Here is a 22,655-nt window from a genome sequence, read left to right on the forward strand (position 1 = left end):
TCTCTTGCTTTCCACCCATTGAACAACCACGAGTTTATTGGAATGACGACGAAAATGACAATGATACGTTGCCATGGTAACCTGTAGGTTCGTTGTCGGTCTGTCGGTCACTCAATGCGGAGCATGATCTTTCTTTCTTAATCTGTTTACCCTCCAGGGTCGGTTTTTCCCTCGGGCTCAGCGAGGGATCCCACCTCTACCGCCTCAAGGGCAGTGTGTGGAGCGTGAGACATTGGGTAGGGGGATACAACTGGGGAGAATGACCAGTACCTCGCCAAGGCGCTCTTACCTGCTATGCTGAACAGGGGCCTTGGTAGGGGATGGGAAGATTGGAAGGGATAGACAAGGAAGAGGGAAGGAAGCGGCCGTGGCCTTAAGTTAGGTATCATCTCGGTATTTGCCTGGGGGAGAAGTTGGAAATCACGGAAAACCACTTGGAGGATGGCTGAGGTGGGAATCGAACCCACCTCTACTCAGTTGACCTCCCGAGGGTGAGTGGACCACGTTCCAGACCTCGTACCACTTTTCAGATTTCGTGGCAGAACAGGGAATCGAACCCGCGAACGCCTACTCTGCATTTTGCTTATAAGATGGTATTGTAATTTTGCTGCAACAGTTTAGAATAAGTACATTTCCATAATGCTGCTCATGTTTAATTTGATATTCCAAGATATCCATGTGAAACCGTTGTTTTCCTAACGTAAGTGAGGAAGGTGGTAGTGACAGTTATCATGTTAAAATTTGGGCCTGTCCGGGATTTGAACTCGGGACCTCTCGCACCCGAAGCGAGAATCATACCCCTAGACCAACAGGCCTTATGACGCTCTGAGCTTTACTACAGTTAATCAGACAGTAATTGGCTTGTGGCATGTCGTGTATCGATTCGTGATGAAGTGCCGTAGTGGCAAGTGTAGTTCGTAGTTAGGAGAAGAGAGGGAGCCAGTGCTCGACGCCAGGAACAATGCTTGCTTTAGGCGTCTAAATTTCGGTCTTATGAATAGCATTTTGACATAATAGAGTTTCAGTAGCGGCTCGGCACAATTTGGCTTGTAGTTACAATAGTAATAAAAAATGATTTAATCTGTTTACCCTCCAGGGTTGGATTTCCCCCTGACTCAGTGAGGGATACCACCTCTATCGCCTCAATGACAGTGTTCTGGAGCGTGATATATTTGCTCATGCATTCAATTGGTTAGGAGGACCAGTACCACGCCAGGCAACCTCATCTGCTATGCTGTACAGAGGCCTTGCGGGGGATGGGAAGATTCGAAGCGATAGACAAGGAAGAGGGAAGGAAGCCGCCGTTGCCTTAAATAAGGTACCATCGCCGCATTTTCCTGGAGGTGAAGTGAGAAACCACGGAAAACCACTTCGAGGGTGGCTGAGGTGGGATTCGAACCCCTCTGTCAGGTGACCTCCCCAGGCTGAGTGGACACCGTCCCAGCCCTCTTACCACTTTTCGAAATCCGTGGCAGAGCCAGGAATCGAACTCGGGCACCCAGGGGTGACACCTAATCACACTAACCACTACACCACAGAGGCGTACAACAACAACAACAACAACAACAACAACAATAATAATAATAATAATAATAATAATAATAATAATAATAATAATAATAATAATGTCCGCCTCTGTGGTGTAGTGATTAATGTGATTAGCTGCCCCCCCCCCCGAGGTAGGGTGAGAATATGTCGCTTGCATTCGGGACATAGTCGGTCGTTAGCACTGAAGGTGGTTTTCCGTGGATTCCCATTTTCGCACGATAACCCAAGATATGGTTTAAGACCGCCTTTGTGGTGTAGTGGTTAGCGGAGGTCCGGTTTTGATTCCCGGTTCTGCCACGAAATTTAAAAAATGGTAGGAGGGCCGGAACAGGGTCCACTCAGCCTCGGGAGGTCAACTGAGTAGAGGAGAGGGGTTCGATTCCCCCCTCAGCCATCCTCGAAGTGGTTTTCCGTGGTTTCCCACCTCTCCTCGATGCGAATGTGGGATGCATTATAACCTAAGGCCACGGATGCTTCCTTCTCTATTCGTTGTCTCTCCGTTCCAATCTTCCCATCCCCCCCACAAGGCCCCTGTTCAGTCCAGCAAGTGAGGCAGTCTGGGAGAGGTACTGGTCCTCCTTCCCATTTGTATACCTCGACCCAAAGTCTCACGCTCCAGGACACTGCCCTTGAGGCGGTAGAGGTGGGATCCCTCTCTGAGTCCGAGGGAAGAGCCAGTCCTGGAGAGTAAACAGATTAAGAAAGAAAAGTACCGTTTAATCGCCTTTGTCCATCACTTCCGCTAAGATAAACGGGCACATCTTCTTTCTTGTCCAAACTGAGCCGGTTGGGGTGAACACGTTTCGGGTGATCCAGCAAATTAGATGTTCCTCCCCTTCTCTTCTTGTAAATAAATGCTCACACACTTTACATTTGGCCCACTTCTTGCCTGTATCTCGTTCGGAGAACGACCTAACTTCTGACAGACGTCGCGATATTTATCCGAAATATCCGGACACCGGTCAAAGCTCTAACGGCTCCTTCCCTCCTGACGTACTCCGGATACCGTGGTGTCACTCGCTACTCCGAGTACTTCGCTGCCACTCGGATATCTCCGGTTATCTCCGCTGTAATCGCTACTACCGATTCAATCACTCGGAGCAGTCGCTTCGCTCCCAGCACTAGTTCTTTCATCTTAAGGTTCAGTGCTGCATGAAGAATATCAACAAATCGTCATGTGCTACGTGTTGGCATTGTTACATAGCGGTATTTCGAGGCGCAAAGACGATTTGTTATTTTACAGAGGAAGATTTGGACAGTATGAATATCAGCGATGATCGAATAAAAGTTGGGCCTGTCCGGGATTTGAACCCGGGACCTCTCGCACCCGAAGCGAGAATCATACCCCTAGACCAACAGGCCACACGCTGGTCTGTATTTCGGTAAAGGTCTTAGCCAACGCCAGTTCTTGTTATGACGTTAAACAATGCAAGGCCAGTGGTTCTTATCGCCTGCTTGTTTATTGCCTTGACACTGGAGAACTGTTGATAAAATGTGACTCATATGCAGGTGCACCAGTCTTATTTCCTTATCGTTTATGGTTTACAAAATTATCATTGGTGGAAATGAAGTCAGCAAATGTTTAGTTCTGAATGCAGTAAAACGGAACGTTTTGTAGAGCTCGTGGTAGAGGTTTGCTCTTAGCCCCAGCCTGGCCCGATATGAACCGAGCCCCAATCCCGACTCGAACCTGAGGACGGGTTATAGTTTACCGCACAGCACGTTTGTCCAAAATTGTATACGGAATATATTTAAAACGTCCGACTCTGTGGTGTGGTGGTTAGTGTGATTAGCTACCACCCCCGGAGGCTCGAGCTCGATTCCTGGCTCTGACACGAAATTTGAAAAATAATACGAGGGCTGGAACGGGCTTCACTCAGTCTCGGGAGGTCAACTGAGTAGACGCGGGTTAAATTCCCACCTCAGCCATTCTCGAAGTTGTTTTCCGTGGTTTCCCACTTATCCTCCATGCAAATGCCGTAATGGTACTTAACTTAAGATCAAAGCCGCTTCTTTCCCTCTTCCTTGTCTATCCCTTCCAATCTTCCCATCCCCTATAAGGTCCCTGTGAGGCCGCCTGGGTGATGTAATCTTCCTCCTCCCCAGTTGTATTCCCACGACCCAAAGTCTCGCGTTCCGGGACACTGCCCTAGAGGCAGTAGGGTGGGATCCCTCGCTGAGTCGGAGGGAAAAACCAACCCTGAAAGGTAAACAGATTAAGAAAGAAAGACTATATTTAAAACAGCCCGTCTCTGTGGTGTAGTGGTTAGCGTGATTAGCTGCCACTCCCCAGAGGCCCTCGTTCGATTCCCGGCTCTGCCATGAATTTTGAAAAGTGGTACGAGTGCTGGATCGGGGTCCACTCAGCCTCTTGAGGTCAACTGAGTAGAGGTGGGTTCGATTCCCACCTTAGCCATCCTCGAAGTGGTTTTCCGTGTGTCCCACTTCTCCTCCAGGTAAATGCCGTAATGGTACTTAAGGCCACGGCCGGTTCCTTGTCTGTCCCTTCCAATCTCCCCTTCTCAGCACAAGGCCTCTGTTCAGCACAGCAGGTGAGACCGCCTGGGCAAGGTACTGATCATTCTCCTCAGTTGTATCCCCCGACCCGAAGTCTCATGCTCCAGGACACTGCCCTTGAGGCGCTAGAAGTGGGATCCCTCGCAGAGTCCGAGGGAAAAACCAACCGTGGAGGGTAAACGGATTAAGAAAGAAATAATTTTGTAACCTAATTGCGCTAAAACCGTAATGTATCTTGAAGTTAGTCACATGTTACCAACAGCTTAAATCTCCGAAGTCTTCTTCTTCTTCTTTCTCTGCTTAACCTTTAAGATCGTTTTTTTCCCTCGGACTCAGCGCTGGATCCCACCTCTACCTCCTCAAGGGCAGTAAGTTTTGAGAATACCTATTATGATTTGTAAATAAGTAAATAATACGCTCCGATTGTAACACACTTCGTCATTAAATAGCGTAAGTGTCGGTTCGACGTAAAACAAATTTTAAGAAGATAAATATTCATCATCATCAGTTTACCCTCCAGGGTCGGCTTTTTCCCTCGGACACAGCGAGGGATCCCACCTCTACCGCCTCAAGGGCAGTGTCCTGGAGCTTCAGACTCTTGGCCGGGGATACAACTGGGGAGAATGACCAGTACCTCGCCCAGGCGGCCTCACCTGCTATGCTGAACAGGGGCCTTGTGGAGGGATGGGAAGATTGGAAGGGATAGGCAAGGAAGAGGAAATGAAGCGGCCGTGGCCTTATGTTAGGTACCATCCCGGCATTCGCCTGGAGGAGAAGTGGGAAACCATGGAAAACCACTTCCAGGATGGCTGAGGTGGGAATCGAACCCACCTCTACTCAGTTGACCTCCCGAGGCTGAGTGGACCCCGTTCCAGCCCTCATACCACTTTTCAAAAATTACGTGGCAGAGCCGGGAATTGAACCCGGGCCTCCGGGCGTGGCAGCTAATCACGTTAACCAAGATAAATATTATTAGATATAAAAATCAAAAATACTAACATTGCCAATGGATTTCACTTCCTCCATTATCTTTCCATGTTGTCATAATTCGTATGCTCAGCAATTTAACTAATTTCTACCTCATCATATTTCCGCAAGGAAATCAGAGAAAAAGCCCCAGCTATCCTTGCTTGTAAGGTCACATCCATGCTTTCATCAAAACATACTGCATACATATGGCAGTTATCTAAATTAGCTTTCAATTGCTCCGCAACTTATTCACTCATTCTTATTATTCTATCCTTGACAGCAGTTCAGCTGGCTGGCATTCCTTTCATTCTGTTAATTATTTGTTGTTTGTTAGGGAAGTTTTCAAATAATGTGTCAGACATTAATAAGGAAGTTTATTTCAAGAACTCACCGTCAGAAGGCGGTTTCCCATGCATGCTGCACTATGCAGTGAGACAGATGGAAACAGCCGCATGGATATTATTCCTTGGCCGGAATGATGATACAACAGAACTAGTTTGTTTTGTGTAATGTTCGATATTTTGTGACACGAACTCTCTTCTTTCTTCATTTGGAATGGAAAAAATATTTGAATGATTAGTCTCGAAATGGCACTTTACATTAAACGTGAGGGATACAATTGTTTTCGAACATAAGCAACACATCTTTCTATCGGTCCAAATTCCCTTGTCCACTGTTCCACTACCTTTGTTAAGTTTCTGTTCTTCTCGGCACCGAAAACATGTTTGTGACGACCGTATATAAAGTTACTAGAAAACGACACTGTTATCTCACTTGACTTCAGGGGCTATCAGTGTAGCAGTGTTGCCATATTGCACATACGGATTGAACTAGTATTTAGATTTTCGATATGTATTTCTTAGACCTGAAACACTATAAGATCTGCATTGTCTGTGATACGAGACATATATTAAAATATTATCATGTTCATGTGGCGTGCCACCGAAATCGTGTTCGCGTGTCACGTAGTGACACGGGTGGTATAGGTTCGCCATCCCTGGTCTAGGGGTATGATTCTCGCTTTGGGTGCGAGAGGTCCCGGGTTCAAATCCCGGACAGGTCCAATTTTTATTTCATTGGTGGTATTTGCATAGTCCAAATCTTATTTTCTTCTTGTCCCTTTTTCTTTGCCGTTCCCGTGGTGTAGGGGTAGCGTGGCTGCCTCTTACCCGGAGGCCCCGGGTTCGATTCCCGGCTAGGACAGTGATTTTTACCTGGACCTGAGGGGTGGTTCGTGGTCCACTCAGCCTACGTGATTAGAATTGAGGAGCTATCTGACGGTGAGATAGCAGCCCCGGTCTAGAAAGCCAAGAATAACGGCCGCGAGGATTCGTTGTGCTGACCATACGACACCTCGTAATCTGCAGGCCTTCGGGCTGAGCAGCGGTCGCTTAGTAGGCCAAGGCCCTTCAAGGGCTGTAGTGCCATGGGGTTTGGTTTGGTTTCTTTCTTCTTTACCTGTTTATCCCCCAGGGTCGGTTTTTCCCTCGGACTCAGCGAGGGATCCCACCTCTACCGCCTCAAGGGCAGTGTCCTGGAGCTTCAGTCTCTGGGTCTGGGATACAACTGGAGAGGATGACCAGTACCTCACCCAGGCGGTCTCACCTGCTATGCTGTACAGGGGCGTTGTGGGAGATGGGAAGATTGGAAGGGATAGACAAGGAAGAGGGGCGGAAGCGGCCGTGGCCTCATGTTAGGTACCTTCCTGGCATTTGCCTGGAGGAGAAGTGGGAGACCACGAAAAACCACTTCCAGGTTGGCTGAGGTGGGAATCGAACTCGCCTCTACTCAGTTGACCTTCCGATGCTGAGTGTACCCCGTTATATTCCAAATTTTTCACTGTAAAATAACAAAACCACTGGTATAAAACAGGGCTCACTTTTAACGGGTTGAGACGATAGGACTATTCGCGAACATATTCCGACTTCACGTAGGGTAAAGTAAGGTAATTTGGTGATAATTTTCGATTATAGCAACATGAAGGGGGAAAATACATTATTTATTTCCTTTAATCCATGTATCATATAGAACAGAGCATTAGCTAAAGGTTTTGATCATGAATGTATTCTTGCAATTACTTCATCTTGAACTCTTATGCAACTCAATTGAGTTAGGTTATTTGGTGATACGTGTAGGTAATTTGGTTATAGTTATTTTAGAACACTTTTTACTTTCAGGAGTTGGTATAACTACATTTCAGGGAGTTTTCGTCTTATGATGAGTCTTCACAACACACGTGACACATTCACATAATTATGTCATCAGTATCTTGTGAGTGACAATCTTCATGCATAGTATGTGTACAAAAGCTGCACTGAATCCAATTTTCCAAAGTTTTGCGTTTTGAATTATTAGAGTACGATTTTTTTTGCATATGACACATATTCAATCATCTAACTTTACACCTGAAGGTCCAGGAATCAGTAAGTCAACATGAGCGCTGTTAGGTCATCTTTCTTACTACTGTCGCTGCTCGGGAGGAGTGTGAATACTTACCGGGACGAAAAATCGCTTCTTCACGCAAGGTCTCTTTTTGTTCGGCCGGGTGTTTCCACACCTCTACTATTTCACCCCGCCGATCCCAAACACGCATAACGGCCTGACACCTCGTTGGAAGTCGGCCTCCCACCATGTTTACCTGTATCATCGAAGAAGTGAGCCTTGCTCTCTCCAACGACGACATAAAGACCGTCCTCCGCGGGACCGGCGTCCATAGCGCCTCACGGCTCTATGATGGCCCCGACCCATCTCCCGATGTACTTCTGCATTTCGCCTTCGAGGACGACCGCAATCGCCTTCAAGCAACCGGAGCGCTCATCCATGGCTGCCGACACCGAGCGACCTCTACTCCATCATATATATTAGCCCAGCTGCCAGAAGATGAACCTACTACGCCTGTTACAACTTCTTCGCCCGTCGTCAACTCACCCCCTCCTCCATCGCCACCGTTGTTCCCTAGTCATACCAACCCTGTTACCACCACAACTACTACCACCACCGTCACCACCACCTCTGCATCCACCTCCCCAACCCACCCTACCACCACTACAACTCTATCCCATCCTTTACCCCTTATGATGTCTACACTCCCTAACCCTCCCACCACTGATCAACCAAGACCTCAGTGTATAACCTCCCAGCCACCTGCCGAGCGAACAAACACCGCGACTTCAACAAACATGGCCAATTCACCATCACCACCACCGTCGCCCAACCGTACTCATAACTACAGCTGTGTTGCTTGCGGGGTGGACCCAAGCATTCCTACTGACGACATCGCTACTCACCTCCGTCAGCAAGGACTGCCCGTACAACGAGCGCTTCGGATACACAACGCTGATGGTCCAACGTTTTTAGTTCGCCTCCACCTGCCGACGCCCGAAGACGTGAACCAACTCATCACTCATGGGATCAAGCTATATGGCCGTCACCATCGTGTGGAACCCTCCCGTTCGCCTCCCCAACCTTCGACCCGATTTACCTTTCCTCGTCGCCGACCCCGGCCGGACCCTCCTCCTGTTTACCCATCTCCACCAGTTTGTCCTCCCCTTCCTCCGACTGGTTTCATCCTCCCAACCATCCCAACGTTTGAACTCCTTCGACTTCTCCTCACTTCACTTAATCACATGACAGCCAGCCTTCATCTCCTTACCTTGCACCTTTACCCCGGCACTTCCGTCTACGCTTCATCTCTCCCCCTTGCACACCCCCTTATCCCTCACACCCTTTCGTAAATCATATATGTTTTATGTATCATGTACTTATGACTTAAATAAAGCAATTGTGTAATACCCAGGCATAGGCACAATTCCTCTCCCATCTCCTAACTCTCCACATCCTTTACCCACCTCCTTCTTCCATCACATCTCCCCAACCCGCCCGCATCTCTTGGCCAGAGAGAGGGCGACACCCTCTAGGTGGCCCGCCCCACCCCTTCAGGGTGGGGAATGAAAGCATTGAAGCAAGCAGCAAGAGGAGTGTGACATCTCTCGGAAGAGTCTCTTCTGTTTTTTGTGATCACGTCTTGGTTCTCTGGGAAGCTGAAGGAAGTGCTCAACATTGGAATTTGAGTATGCAGATTCACTTATTTCTGAGAAAGATCTCTCAGTTATGAAAGTTGAGGCAATAGCTACAGAAGCGCTCACTTTTTGGTTAAAAGGCACTATTCCAGCTTTCTAAATCCACCTGTTATGTTGGCATAGGAGAAATTTGAAAGAAATGCAGGATTGAACAATGAATGGAAATTAAACTGGTTTGGTTTATCGTTGGGGTGATTTCGCATGTAATTCAAGTTTGGGTAAGATACCTTCTGCAATATCTCTTTCTTCACTGTTTTGGGGCCATCATTTGAGAGACAACCATGGAAAACCTTTGAATTTTGAGGCTGGGTGCACTGTCATTTTACCTTCGGTCACTAATATAGCCGCCTCCACTGAGTCTGCACTGTTGTACTGCTTGTACACTTAAGGATTATTATCTTGTCGAGGCTTTCGTTTATGTTGGTATTTTTTTTTTTTTTTTTTTTTTTTTGCATTTTACCGTAAGCTACTTTGATGACGGTATATTTTCTGAAAATGATGATGAAATTGGTTAATTTACACTACCTACAACTGAAATACTGTATGTATAAAATTCTTATTCCTTCAGGCATTTCATGAACCAAGCTGGAAATAGAAAATAACATTATTGTGGGTTACCATCAGCTGAGTAGAAACTGCTTAAATATTTCGGTATTTTCTTAAGGTTTGTCCCGAAAATTGTTACGGCATTAAACTTTTCTCTCAATGCAAAAAATAACTCACTTTCTTAGGAACAGTTCGACACCAATACTAACTAAAACAAACGGTTTATTGCCACAGTTTATTTCACTTGAATACCACACTGCATTTAATAAGTCTGCACTTGCCAAATCACTACAGCTGAGTGTTACAAAATCTCATACCTCAGTAAGTGAAAGAATCCAAGGATTATACCTGAGCGCGGGACAAAAGAAAAACCCAGGACACCCAGCTGACAACAGACAAGCACAAAAACAGAACAGGTTTTGTGGTGGCATTCGTTTAAAACATTATCACCAAATAACCTTACTTTATCCTACTACTGCCAACGGCCGTAGCCGTGTTGAAACACCGGATCCCGTGAGATCTCCGAAGTTAAGCAACATTGGGCGTGGTCAGGAGTTGGATGGTTTGCCACGCGCTGTTGGTGGGGGGTAAGGGAATGGAGGAGCGGAAAGAAACTGGCCACCCTACCGCACGTAAACTCCGGCTCAGGAACACCTCTGCGGAGGTTCGGACCTGCCTTCGGGCAGAAGAACCCTTACCTACCCTACTACTGTTATGCTCTTCTAGCTTAATACTAATATATCGCCTGAACGGCTGTTTCGTGATAAGAGCATTCAAACATTTAGTTTCTCCTTCCCCAAATTTATTGGTGTCAGCATTCATGTTAACATGGCCCAGTTTGAAGGCCAGATGCTGTTCCTGGCGCCAAGCCTATGTGAAGACGTGATGGGCCAGGACTGAGACATCGTTCTCGCAGTGTGAACAAACTGGAATTCGAGATATCTTAGTGTAGAATGCGACAGAGGTCCGCCGCTGTGATGTAGTGGTTAGTGTGATTAGCTGCCATCCCCGGAGGTCCGGGTTCGATTCGAGGCTTTGCCACGAAATTTGAAAAGTGGTACGAGGGCTGGAACGGGATGAACTCGGCCTCGGGAGGTCAACTGAATAGAGGTGGGTTCGATTCCCACCTCAGCCATCCTAGAAATGGTTTTCCGTGGTTTCCCACTTCTCCTCCAGGAAAATGCCGGGATGGTACCTAACATAAGGCCACGGCCGCTTCCTTGTCTATCCCTTCCAATCTTCCCATGCCCCCGCAAGGCCCCTGTTCAGCATAGCACGTGAGGCCACTTCGGTGAGGTACTGGTCATCCTCTCCAGTTGTATCCCCCGAACCAGAGTCCGAAGCTCCAGGACACTGCCCTTGAGGCGGTAGAGGTGGGATCCCTCGCTGAGTCCGAGGGAAAAGCCAACCCTGGAGGGTAAACAGATTAAGAAAGAATACGACAGAGTAAGACAGTTTATATTTTTTTTGCTAGGGGCTTTACGTCACACCGACACAGATAGGTCTTATGGCGACGATGGGATAGGAAAGCCCTAGGAGTTGGAAGGAAGCGGCCGTGGCCTTAATTAAGGTACAGCCCCAGCATTTGCCTGGTGTGAAAATGGGAAACCACGGAAAAACATTTTCAGGGCTGCCGATAGTGGGATTCGAACCTACTATCTCCCGGATGCAAGCTCACAGCCGCGCGCCTCTACACGCACGGCCAACTCGCCCGGTGAGACAGACAGTTTATATAATTAAGTCGTTGTTATATCTCATAACCTAGTATTACGTCCAGCTCCATGGCTAAATGGTTAGCTGGCCTTTGGGCTAGGGGCTCCCTGGTTCGGTTCAAGGACAGTGCGGTGATTTTAACCTTCATTGGTTAATTCTAATGGGTCGGGAGCTGGGTGTGTATGTCGCGCAGGTCGCCTATAAGACCTGCAACAGGCCCCTTCGGAGGTCACACGCCAGTTTTATCAGTTAATAAGAGTGCCGTGTAGAGAAGAGCCTTGGAATTCTGAGTATTATGTGCCCTGCCGTGGAGTACTCCGTGTGGACTGCCGTGAAGTACTGAGTGTTGTTTGTGAACTGCTGTGGCGTACTGAGTACTGTGTGTGAACTGCTGTGGAGTACTGAGTGTTGTGTGTGAACTGCTGTGGAGTACTGAGTGTTGTGTGTACTGCCGTGAAGTACTGAGTACTGTGTGTGAACTGCTGTGGAGTACTGAGTGTTGTGTGTACTGCCGTGAAGTACTGAGTACTGTGTGTGAACTGCTGTGGCGTACTGAGTGTTGTGTGTACTGCCGTGAAGTACTGAGTACTGTGTGTGAACTGCTGTGGAGTACTGAGTGTTGTGTGTACTGCCGTGAAGTACTGAGTACTGTGTGTGAACTGCTGTGGCGTACTGAGTGTTGTGTGTACTGCCGTGAAGTACTGAGTACTGTGTGTGAACTGCTGTGGAGTACTGAGTGTTGTGTGTACTGCCGTGAAGTACTGAGTACTGTGTGTGTACTGCCGTGAAGTACTGAGTACTGTGTGTGAACTGCTGTGGAGTACTGAGTGTTGTGTGTACTGCCGTGAAGTACTGAGTACTGTGTGTGAACTGCTGTGGAGTACTGAGTGTTGTGTGTACTGCCGTGAAGTACTGAGTACTGTGTGTGAACTGCTGTGGAGTACTGAGTGTTGTGTGTGAACTGCTGTGGAGTACTGAGTGTTGTGTGTACTGCCGTGAAGTACTGAGTACTGTGTGTGAACTGCTGTGGAGTACTGAGTGTTGTGTGTACTGCCGTGAAGGACTGAGTACTGTGTGTGAACTGCTGTGGAGTACTGAGTGTTGTGTGTACTGCCGTGAAGTACTGAGTACTGTGTGTGAACTGCTGTGGAGTACTGAGTACTGTGTGTGAACTGCTGTGGAGTACTGAGTGTTGTGTGTACTGCCGTGAAGTACTGAGTACTGTGTGTGAACTGCTGTGGAGTACTGAGTACTGTGTGTGAACTGCTGTGGAGTACTGAGTGTTGTGTGTACTGCCGTGAAGTACTGAGTACTGTGTGTGAACTGCCGTGAAGTACTGAGTACTGTGTGTGAACTGCTGTGGAGTACTGAGTGTTGTGTGTACTGCCGTGAAGTACTGAGTACTGTGTGTGAACTGCTGTGGAGTACTGAGTGTTGTGTGTACTGCCGTGAAGTACTGAGTACTGTGTGGACTGCTGTAGCGTACTGAGTGTTGTGTGTACTGCCGTGAAGTACTGAGTACTGTGTGTGTACTGCCGTGAAGTACTGAGTACTGTGTGTGAACTGCTGTGGAGTACTGAGTGTTGTGTGTACTGCCGATGAGTACGTCTATACCACAGAGGTGGACATTATTATTATACCGTGTGTTCCACCAGCTCCTTGGGATCCTCTTTTGTGCATCCCTTCACATTGACTACAATTCTGAAAGACATCGGTCCCTCCCCTAACCGGCGTAATATAAGATGTGTGTTTACGGGCTACAAGACAGCGGGAATCGTGAGCGCCACTGTTAGTTCATTATGGGTACCTTGAATGAACCCGTAAAACGAGTACAGATACGCAGAACACGTACTTTAAAACAGGAGGTGGACTGTATATGCTGGGAAGTGGGCGCCGGAGGTCAAGTGTTGAAGTAGCTCACATGGTGAGCGAGCGGGGAGATATGTGATAGTGGACAGTGCTCGAGATAGGAAGGTCGAGTCCCTTTTTTTTTTTTTTACAGCCAGTTGCCTGTAAGATACCGTATGTATCGTTGCACTGGATATGGTGCTGGGTTGGAGTAGGATGAGGATATGATGGTCTGTAGCCAGTTAGCTATGTCATACATGTTCCAAGCTTTGTGGAGCACAGGTAGGGCAAAGTACGCCCCATTGGAACAATAACGACATGCGATGGTAGGTAACTATGGAGCTGCGCGAACTCCCCTTTTTCGAAGCAATTCACAACATAAAGCTTATTCACTGCCTCGAGATGCACTCCAGCGATGAGTGTGTGAATATGTTACTTATCTATGGACAAGCTATACAGAATGCATACCAGGCACAACGCCTGAACCAAGAACGGTATTCGGATAAACGACAACCGACGGGCATGATATTTCGAAGTGTGGAAAGACGCCTGGGGGATACTGCATCCCTGGGAAGGACAGGGCCTGTTCGAGATCATCCCGTGACGTCTGCTGATAGTGAAGAAGTCGTGTTTGACGCCATCCGACGTAACCCTCATACTAGCACATGGGCACAGGAGACGATCATCAGCCGAGCGTCTGTTATGCGGATATTACATACCCACCGGTTTCACGCGTACCATCCGCACTTACACCAGGAGCTCCATGGTTCATGATTTCGATGCTCGGGTGGCTTTCTGTCAATGGATCCTACAGTATGTGGACACTCATCCTGATTTTCTAGCGACTCTCTTATTTACGGACGAAGCACTATTCCACAACAATGGAACCGTTAATCGCCACAATATGCATTGCAGGGGTGTGGGTAATCCCCACTGGGTGTGACACACAGCTTTTCAGGTAAAGTGGGTCGTGGATGTATGGTGTGAAATCACGGGTGATCACCTCGTCGATCCCCTTTTCTTTGAGGGCCATCTGACCATCCAACGCTATCTGCGGTTTCTCCAAGGTGAACTACCACCGTTTCTGGAACATGTGCCACTCCTTGACCTCTGTAGGATTTGGTTTCGACATGACAGAGCTCCACCGCACGCGCCGATGGTCGTCCGGAACCATCTCCATGCGGCGTATCCTGATAAATGGATAGAAAGGGAAGGACCTGTAACCCTGGCCCACCAGATCGCCCGATCTTACGCCCCTAGAGTTTTTGTGGGGCCATGTAAAACAAGTGGTGTATGTACAGGAGCCGGCCAGTCCTTATCACCTTAGACAGCTCAACACCGAGGCATGGCGTCCCCTTTCGCCAGAGATGTTGCAACGGGCCAGACGGTCCTTACAACATCCCGTGCAGCTCTGTATGGACCACGGAGGTCGTCAGGTCAAGCAGGTGCTGCGTTAAACGACGTGGATAACTGAAATTCTGCCAACTGTTTCCTAGCCTCTATCAACCCAGGGCCAAATAAACAAACCAGTCTGTGAAAAATACCGGTATTAATAATACAACCTTACCACATCCCAAGAAACTGGCTTAAAATAGTACGTGCATGTGACTTGAACGTTCTATCCCGCGAGCACTGTCAACTATCACACATTCTACTGCGCGCTAGCCTTGTGAGCTACTGCAACACTTGACCTACGGCGCCCACTTCTCATCCTATACCTTAGGGGCCGATGACCTTCGATGTTAGGCTCGTTAAAACAACAAGCATCATCATCATCACCTACACTGGCCACCGACCATCATCTTCACATCCTCATCCAACCCAGCACCATACCCGATGCAATGATGCAAATGGTCTTTTACAGGGTCAAATAAACAATTCATTCCTTGGCAGCTATCAAGTATGAAACCTTACCACATCCCAGGCAACTGACTCTTAAATAGTTTGTTATGTGGGACTCGAACCTCCTACCTCGAGCACTGTCCACTGTCACATATCTCCCCGCCCGTATGTGAGCTTCGACACTCACTTCCCAGCCTACACAGTACCGTGCTCACGGTCCATGCGTCCACCTCCTGCTTTTAAGTACGTGTTCTGCGTATCTGTACTTGTTTTACGGATTCATTCGTGGTATCCATAATGAATTAAGAGTGGCGCTCACGATTCATGATATCTTCAAGCCCGTAAACAAGGGAGAGGGACCGATGTCTTTCAGAAATGTAGTAAATGTGGGTGGATGCATGAAACTTGGATCGCAAGGGGCTGGTGGACCACCCGCTATTCTAGAGTTATATTATTCTGTAGTATCACAAACGTCCGCCTCTTTGGTGTGGTGGTTAGTGTGATTAGCTGCCACCCCCGGAGGCCCTGGTTCGGTTCGCGGATCTGCCACAAAATTCGAAAAGTGGTACGAGGGCTGGAACGGGGTCCACTCAGCCTCGGGAGGTCAAATGAGTAGAGGGGGTTTCGATTCCTACCTCAGCCATCCTGGAAGTGGTTTTCCGTGGTTTCCCACTTCTCCTGCAGGCAAATGCCGGGATGGTACCTAACTTAAGGCCACGGCCGCTTCCTTCCCTCTTCCTTGTCTATCCCTTCCAATCTTCCCATCCCCCCACAAGGCCCCTGTTCAGCATAGCAGGTGGAGCCGCCTGGGCGAGGTACTAGTCATTCTCTCCAGTTGTAACCCCCGACCCAGATTCTGAAGCTCCAGGACACTGCCCTTTAGGCGGTAGAGGTGGAATCCCTCGTTGAGTCCCAGGGAAAAACCGACTCTGAAGGGTAAGCAGATTAAGAAGAATAAGAATCACAATCGAAAGGAACCAGTAGCCACAATACCGCTACTGTACTTCAGTTTAAATACTCATAATCTTTGTAACCTCGTTGTAAGGGACTCTGCTGAAGAATTAAGAAGTAAATACTCTTCTGTGGGTTATAGATCATTTAGAATATTATCTGATATGGTTTTCTTTGTTTAAACTTCAGATGCCCGGGAATCCAGATCTCAACAAAGAGAACAATGGCGAGCCGAACAATCGATGGGGCATATGTGATATGGTAAGTAGTGCTGTTTCCATGTTGATCACGACGTGTTAATTCAGATGAAACTGCCTGACAAACAAAATTGAAGCTCCCAGAAATTTTTTCGATGTTATCGAAGTGTGAGATTAGTCGTCAATAAATCCAACATGATTACCGCATCGGACTCCTTAGTCATTACAAACGGGACTCCAACTGTGTACCTCCTACGTCATTGCAGAGGTTACATGGGCGGTGCTCAGCCTCACGCACATGACCCAATACGCTGTTGCCGTTGAAGAATTTCAATCGCTCCGTGGACACGAGCAAATAAGGTCCCACGCTGACGTTACAGGAGTGTCATACACCATACTCTCCATACTACTGTAACTCACAGAATATATCGACCTTGCTGGCCGTGGAACTGGCCCACTTCTACCAATATATCGATTTTCATATGCGACGTTGAGGTGATTCCGCACATTTATATCAAAGTGTGCTTGAGCTCGTCGTGTTGCAGCCACATTACCTGCCGAACGTTTAGTGCACTTCATCCAAGAGGGTAGGCAAACCATCTCTAATAAAGGTGAGGTAGTTCTGTCCTGTTGGTCTGTTTGGCAGTAGATATGGCCCAATGATATGGTCACCAATTATTCCAGTCCAGATGTTAATACAGAACCTGTGTTGGTGATTTCGAATCATCTGCGCACGCGGATTTTCGTCCGCCCAAACATGCATGTTGTGCAAGCTTAATACGCCGTCTCTAGTAAAAGTACATTCATCCGTGAACAGCACCAAGCTCGGGGACTGTGGCTGGAGTATCCATTGTTGTAAATACCACTGAGCAAACTGTACTCGTCGTGGCTAGTCCTCCTCCCGTAATGACTGGACTTTCTGCAGATGGAGATTCCGTTCATGAACAACACGCCACACGGCGTGCAGGGCCTATGCCACTTGCTGAGTGTTGGTGGATGGGTTCTCTTCGAACATTTTCAGCACGCCCTTCTCGAACTGCAGTGTCCGAGCCGAACGTAGACGACCCGCACCTATCAGAGGACAGACAGTAGAATGGGGATAGTACGTATTCGCAAGTAACAAGCACAAGTGCTACTACTTTACTGTACAATGGACACAGCTTAAGGGACTGTCCGGCTTCTCTTAGTCGTCTCTCGATGGCCGCGAATGCGGAGTGACTTGGGGCACGTCTGTTTGGAAAACGTTCCGCATTCAATCCTGCAGCAGCTCTGTCGTTGCAGTCCGTTTTGCCGTATGCAAGCACCATGTGTGCAGCTGTGTACTGGTACATGTTGGACTGTTGTTAACAACGTTACTGCACTGGCAGACTACAGCACACAAGTAACGCAGTAGGACTGTGTGGAGGAATATATCGCATGCGCAGGAATATTACTAGGCGGAGATCGTCCATCCGCAGTACACAGTATCTATAATGTTAAATTTACTGTTTTTAAGTGCATTTATCTCAGAAACGGCTCATACTAAAGGCTTCATTTTTTCTCATGCTTCATTTATACCTCCTTGCGTGTTTTAACACAGGGGTTTATTCATTAGAGATATTCGTCCATTTTTAATTTTTTTATTCAGTGCAACATTTTTTCGAAAATATCGCTCACTTTTTAGCCCCTTGTTTCTGTACTAAACACTTCTCTCCAAAAACGTTGCGTTAAAGTGTGTATATTGTGACTTTATATAATATCTTAAAGTTTCAAGATTGTATACTAAATAGTTTTTGAGAAAATGCTTCATTTGTTCAGAGAAAAGTGAACTCGCAGAAACAGGCCTTCAAAGTTTTTCAATGTAATACTGCCCCATATGATGGATCATCTGGGTTGTCTTGTATCTCATCCTCTAGTCTTCTTCTCACAGCTCTCTTAGTTTGTCTTGACAGTTTTACAGTCCTTTTCTGCACCTTCAGTCTTCCTTTTCCGTTCACAATCGATTTTCTTCATACTTGTTATCATGTGTTACCCTGGAGAGATTCCCAGTTTTTCTAAGGTTTTACACTTTATGATGTTACCTTCATTATATGTAGCCACAGCATCGTACACTTCAAAATGCAAGGAATTGACCTCTAAAAAAACTATCTTGGGAATTCGGGTCCAAATAAAATTATTAACACTCTCGTCGAGGTTCTGGGTTCGTCCATGAAGGCACTTTTCAAGAAGTTGTGTCTCTGCTAGATCTCTAACCACTGGTCTTATTGCTTCCATTACAGCATAAGGAAGACTATGCTTGTGGTCATATGGTTTACCTGCACCACCAACCCCCTGTGGGTGGGGGCGGTAGAATAACACCCATGGTATCCCCTGCCTGTCGTAAGAGGCGACTAAAAGGGGCCCCAGGGGCTCTGAACTTTGGAGCGTGGGTTGGCGAGCGCGGGGCCTTTAGCTGAGTCCTGGCATTGCTTCCACTTACTTGTGCCTGGCTCCTCACTTTTATCTATCCTATCCGACCTCACTTGGTCAACTCTTGTTCTTTTCCGACCCCGATGCTATTAGGTTTGCGAGGGCTAGGGTGTCTTTCAATTTCATGCCCTTCGTGGCACTTGTCTTCCTTTGGCCGATATCTTCATTTTTCGAAGTGTCGGACCCCTTCCATTTTTTCTCTCTGATTAGTGTTATATAGAGGTTGGTTGTCTAGTTGTACTTCCTCTTAAAACAATAATCACCACCACCACCACCTGCAACACCACTGGGCGGGAATATGAAGAGGGAGCCAAGGAAACGTGTATTGTCGTTGTCAACAACGAGATCTCCCGGGAGATAAAGTTACCGCGCCCATGCAGTGTTGTCTTGGAAACGCAATACAAAGCACTTATAATTAAGATATGACCATGAATGATAGCTCTAATGAAAGAAGAAAGTCTCTGGAATGAAAAAGTAACAATTTCATTTTTTGCCGAATTTCACCCTACGGGGTCCCCTTAAGACACCAAATCGAAACTAATTGTCACAATCACTGTCATACTTCGACGCTCTCCAGCGCCCAACCGTGAATTTCTGGGCAGGGACTCCTTCTTGAAAACCGACCATTCCGCCATCCCGCAGCATTATCGGTGTTTTTCGGGAAACCTGTATAACGGACGTGAACAGCGTCTGATGGTGAAGCGATCGCTGTTGCGGACATGGAGATGCTGCGTTTTCGTTTGAGACTGCGTTACCAGCACCTGACAGAGTTTGAAAATGGCCTCACTGCGGGTCTCCATTTGTGGGGTGCTCGGGTGTAACAGTGGCACGATGATGGGCTGCATTTGAACATGAGGGAAGGTATACTCGGCGTCGACCACGTCTGACCACAGCAAGGGAGGATCGCCGTATTGTGCACTTCTGCGCCTGCCATCCGAGAACAAGTAATGGACTCCCTGCAACATTCTGTGTCATCTCCCGCCATTGGTGGGAGACTAGCAGCATGAGTAGGCTGCCCTTTACACCAAAAAGCAAACGGCTGCATTTGTAGTGGTGCCGTGTCCGAGTAGAATGAACTGCTGATGAATGGCGTCGCATTGTGTTCAGCGATGAATCACGGTTCTGCACTACCCCGGATGATTGTCGTCTGCGAGTATGGCGCCGATCTGGAGAGAGGTCGTGTTCTTCAGATATTTCGGAGAGGCAAGCGGTATTACTTTTGGCGTCATGGTGTAAGGAGCCATCGGGTGACTTCAGGCCACGGCTGGTAGTGATTGAGGAAACTCTGACCACACAATGGTACGTCATGGACATCCTGAGTCCTCATGTATTACCTCTCATGCGACAGAATCGTGGTGTCATTGTTCAAGAGGACAATGTTCGTCTTCAGTCGGCACGTGTCTCTATAACTGTCTGCGTGGTGTTGAGGTACCTCCGTGGCCAACAAGATCCCCAGATCTGTCCCCAATGGAACATATATGGGACGAGCGCAGTGCCAGTGCCAGTATCCAGGATATCAAAAACCAGTTACAACACTTGTTGGCCAGCTTGCGTCAGGAGAGGATACAACGGCTTTTTAACACCCTTCCCAAGCGAATCAGTACATCCATTCAGGACAGAAGAGGTGCAACGTCACACTGATAAGTTGGCTCGTACTGCTCAGTTGACCTAATTTTGTAATCACTGAAATAACATCATACATACCCTCTCAACACGTGAAGTTTCTCTACGTTTTCTTCTCCCCTTGGGGGTGCTTCAGTTTTTTTTTTGTCAGGCAGTGCATTTGACAGAGGTGTGCATGATACTCTTCGAGCGTCTTTAATAATTCAAGATTAAGTTGAACCACTGTTGGTCAAGATAATTCCTCTGCAATCTCTCTTCAGAATTTCCATTTGTCATTATACAAGATAGCTTCGATAAATAAGGTAAGAAGAGCTTGCACGGAAAACTGTACATTACAGGGGGATATAAGGATACACAGTAGTAGTAGGGTGTTGATACTCGTTACTGTTCAACATAGTCACAATATTTACAAGTTGCTTTACCTCGCACCAACACAGATAGTTATTATGGCCATGACGGGATATGAAAGGGCTAGAAGTGGAAAGGAAGGAGCCGTGGCATTAATTAAGGTACAAACCCAGCATTTGCCTGGTTATAATAATTTCATGGGTATTTTTTAGCAGAGTGGAGCCCTTGTAAGGCAGACCCTCCGATGAGGGTGGGCGGCATTTGCCATATGTAGGTAACTGCGTGTTATTGTTGTTGAGGATAGTATTAAGTGTGTTGTGTGAGTTCAGGGATGTTGGGGACAGCACAGACACCCAGCCACCAAGCCATTGCAATTAACCAATGAAGGTTAAAATCCCCGACCCAGCCGGGATCCGAACCCGAGGCCCTCTGAACCGAAGGCCATTACGCTGACCATTCAGCCAAAGAGACGGGCATTTGCCTGATGTAAAAGTGGGAAATTACGGAAAACTGTCTTCAGGGCTGCCGACAGTGGAGTTCGAACCCACCATCTCCCGAATGCCAGCTCACCGCTGCGGGCCCCCGACCGCATGGCCAACTCGCTCGGTTCACCATTATTGTCTGTGCACTTGTTCTAATGTTACACTAAGCCATCGTCGCCGGCATGGTAGAAAGATGTGACCAGTCTTGTATTCTCGGCATGACGTCATGCTAAACAACTCTACCTTCGTTGAATCGCTTATTATTCAGGTGCTTCTTCAACAGTCCGAAGAGATGGAAATTACCAGGTGAAGGCTGCAGGGAGATGGTTGAGTAGCTCCAACCTGAAGTGCTATTCTCAGGTGTTCCTCGCTGCGTGCGGCCTGGCGTTGTCGTAAACCAACAAGACACAAGTTGTCGATGGGTTTCCGCTGATGAGGTGCCCTTCAGACGGAAAAAGCGGGTCATACTAGATTCTTCCACGTTTTACTGTGTTTCCGTACACGCTGCTGTCATTCAATTGATATTGCGAGGAACCAGCATAACATACGCACCATCTAACGGTTGCATGTGGTCTTCGGCCCTAGTGGTAAATCTGAACACGGGGGAAAATATGCTACCCTTGAGAGCTCGTACTAGCGCCTGAACATCTCTGTGGTGTAGTGGTTAGTGTGACTAGCTGCCACCGCTGGAGGCCCCAGTTCGATTCCTGGCTCTGCCAGGAAGTGTGAAAAACGGTACGACGATGGGAACGGGCGTCCACTCAGCCTTGGAAGGTCAACTGAGTAGAGAAGGTTCGATTTCCACTTCAGCCATCCTCGAAGTGGTTGTCAGTGGTTTCCCACTTCTTATCCAGGCAAATGTTGGGATGGTACCTAATTTAAAGCCACGGCCACTTTCTTCCCTCTTCCTTGGCTATCCCAATTTTCCCGTCCCCCACAAGGATCCTGTTCAGCATTGCAGGTGAGGCTGCCTGGGAGAGATACTGGTCCTCCTCTCCAATTTTAACCACTATCAAATGTCTCACGCTCCAGGCCACTGCTCTTGAGGAGGTAGAGGTGGGATCCTTCACTGAGTCCGAGGGAAAACCAACCCTGGAGGTTAAACGGATCAAATTAATAATAGTAAAACTAATATAACTATGATTATGAAGCCGTGGTGACTTCTTACGAAGCATTTGTGCCACAGACCTCATGTAAGAGATTACCTTTCTTTTATCAGCTGATTCTGAATGAAAGTTACATTTAGTCACTCTCCACATCTTAATTATGCTGAGGCTATCACAGCCCGTACTCTTTGTATGGTGTTTTCTTTTCGGGCTCCCTCCGTGTCTCTGTATGTCTGCAATGTCTTAGAATTGTTTTCATTGTATAGCTAAGTGTATAGGTATTTTTATCACTTATTATTTGTTCTCATTTCAGAGCTGTCGACAGTCTGGGACCGCACCGCAAAGTCTGGCTCAGTTGCTTCAGGATTTCACGGATGACTTCTAGCAGAAGTCTTTGCCTCTGCCCTTAAGATAGATGTGAAGCCGATCAGAGCTCTC

General features: G+C 47.5%; 2 non-coding genes across 2 annotated transcripts; both read right to left on the minus strand.

Moving 5' to 3' along the window:
• Positions 1 to 743: 743 nt before the first annotated feature.
• Positions 744 to 815, minus strand: TRNAP-CGG (transfer RNA proline (anticodon CGG)). Its single transcript has one exon. It is a non-coding gene; the product is annotated as a tRNA-Pro (tRNA).
• Positions 816 to 2,838: 2,023 nt separating this feature from the next.
• TRNAP-CGG (transfer RNA proline (anticodon CGG)) lies at positions 2,839 to 2,910 on the minus strand. The gene has a single exon. It is a non-coding gene; the product is annotated as a tRNA-Pro (tRNA).
• Between the last annotated feature and the right edge of the window lie 19,745 nt (positions 2,911 to 22,655).

The sequence above is a fragment of the Anabrus simplex genome, chromosome 3 (genome assembly GCF_040414725.1).
Source record: "Anabrus simplex isolate iqAnaSimp1 chromosome 3, ASM4041472v1, whole genome shotgun sequence".
Classification (NCBI taxonomy): domain Eukaryota; kingdom Metazoa; phylum Arthropoda; class Insecta; order Orthoptera; family Tettigoniidae; genus Anabrus; species Anabrus simplex.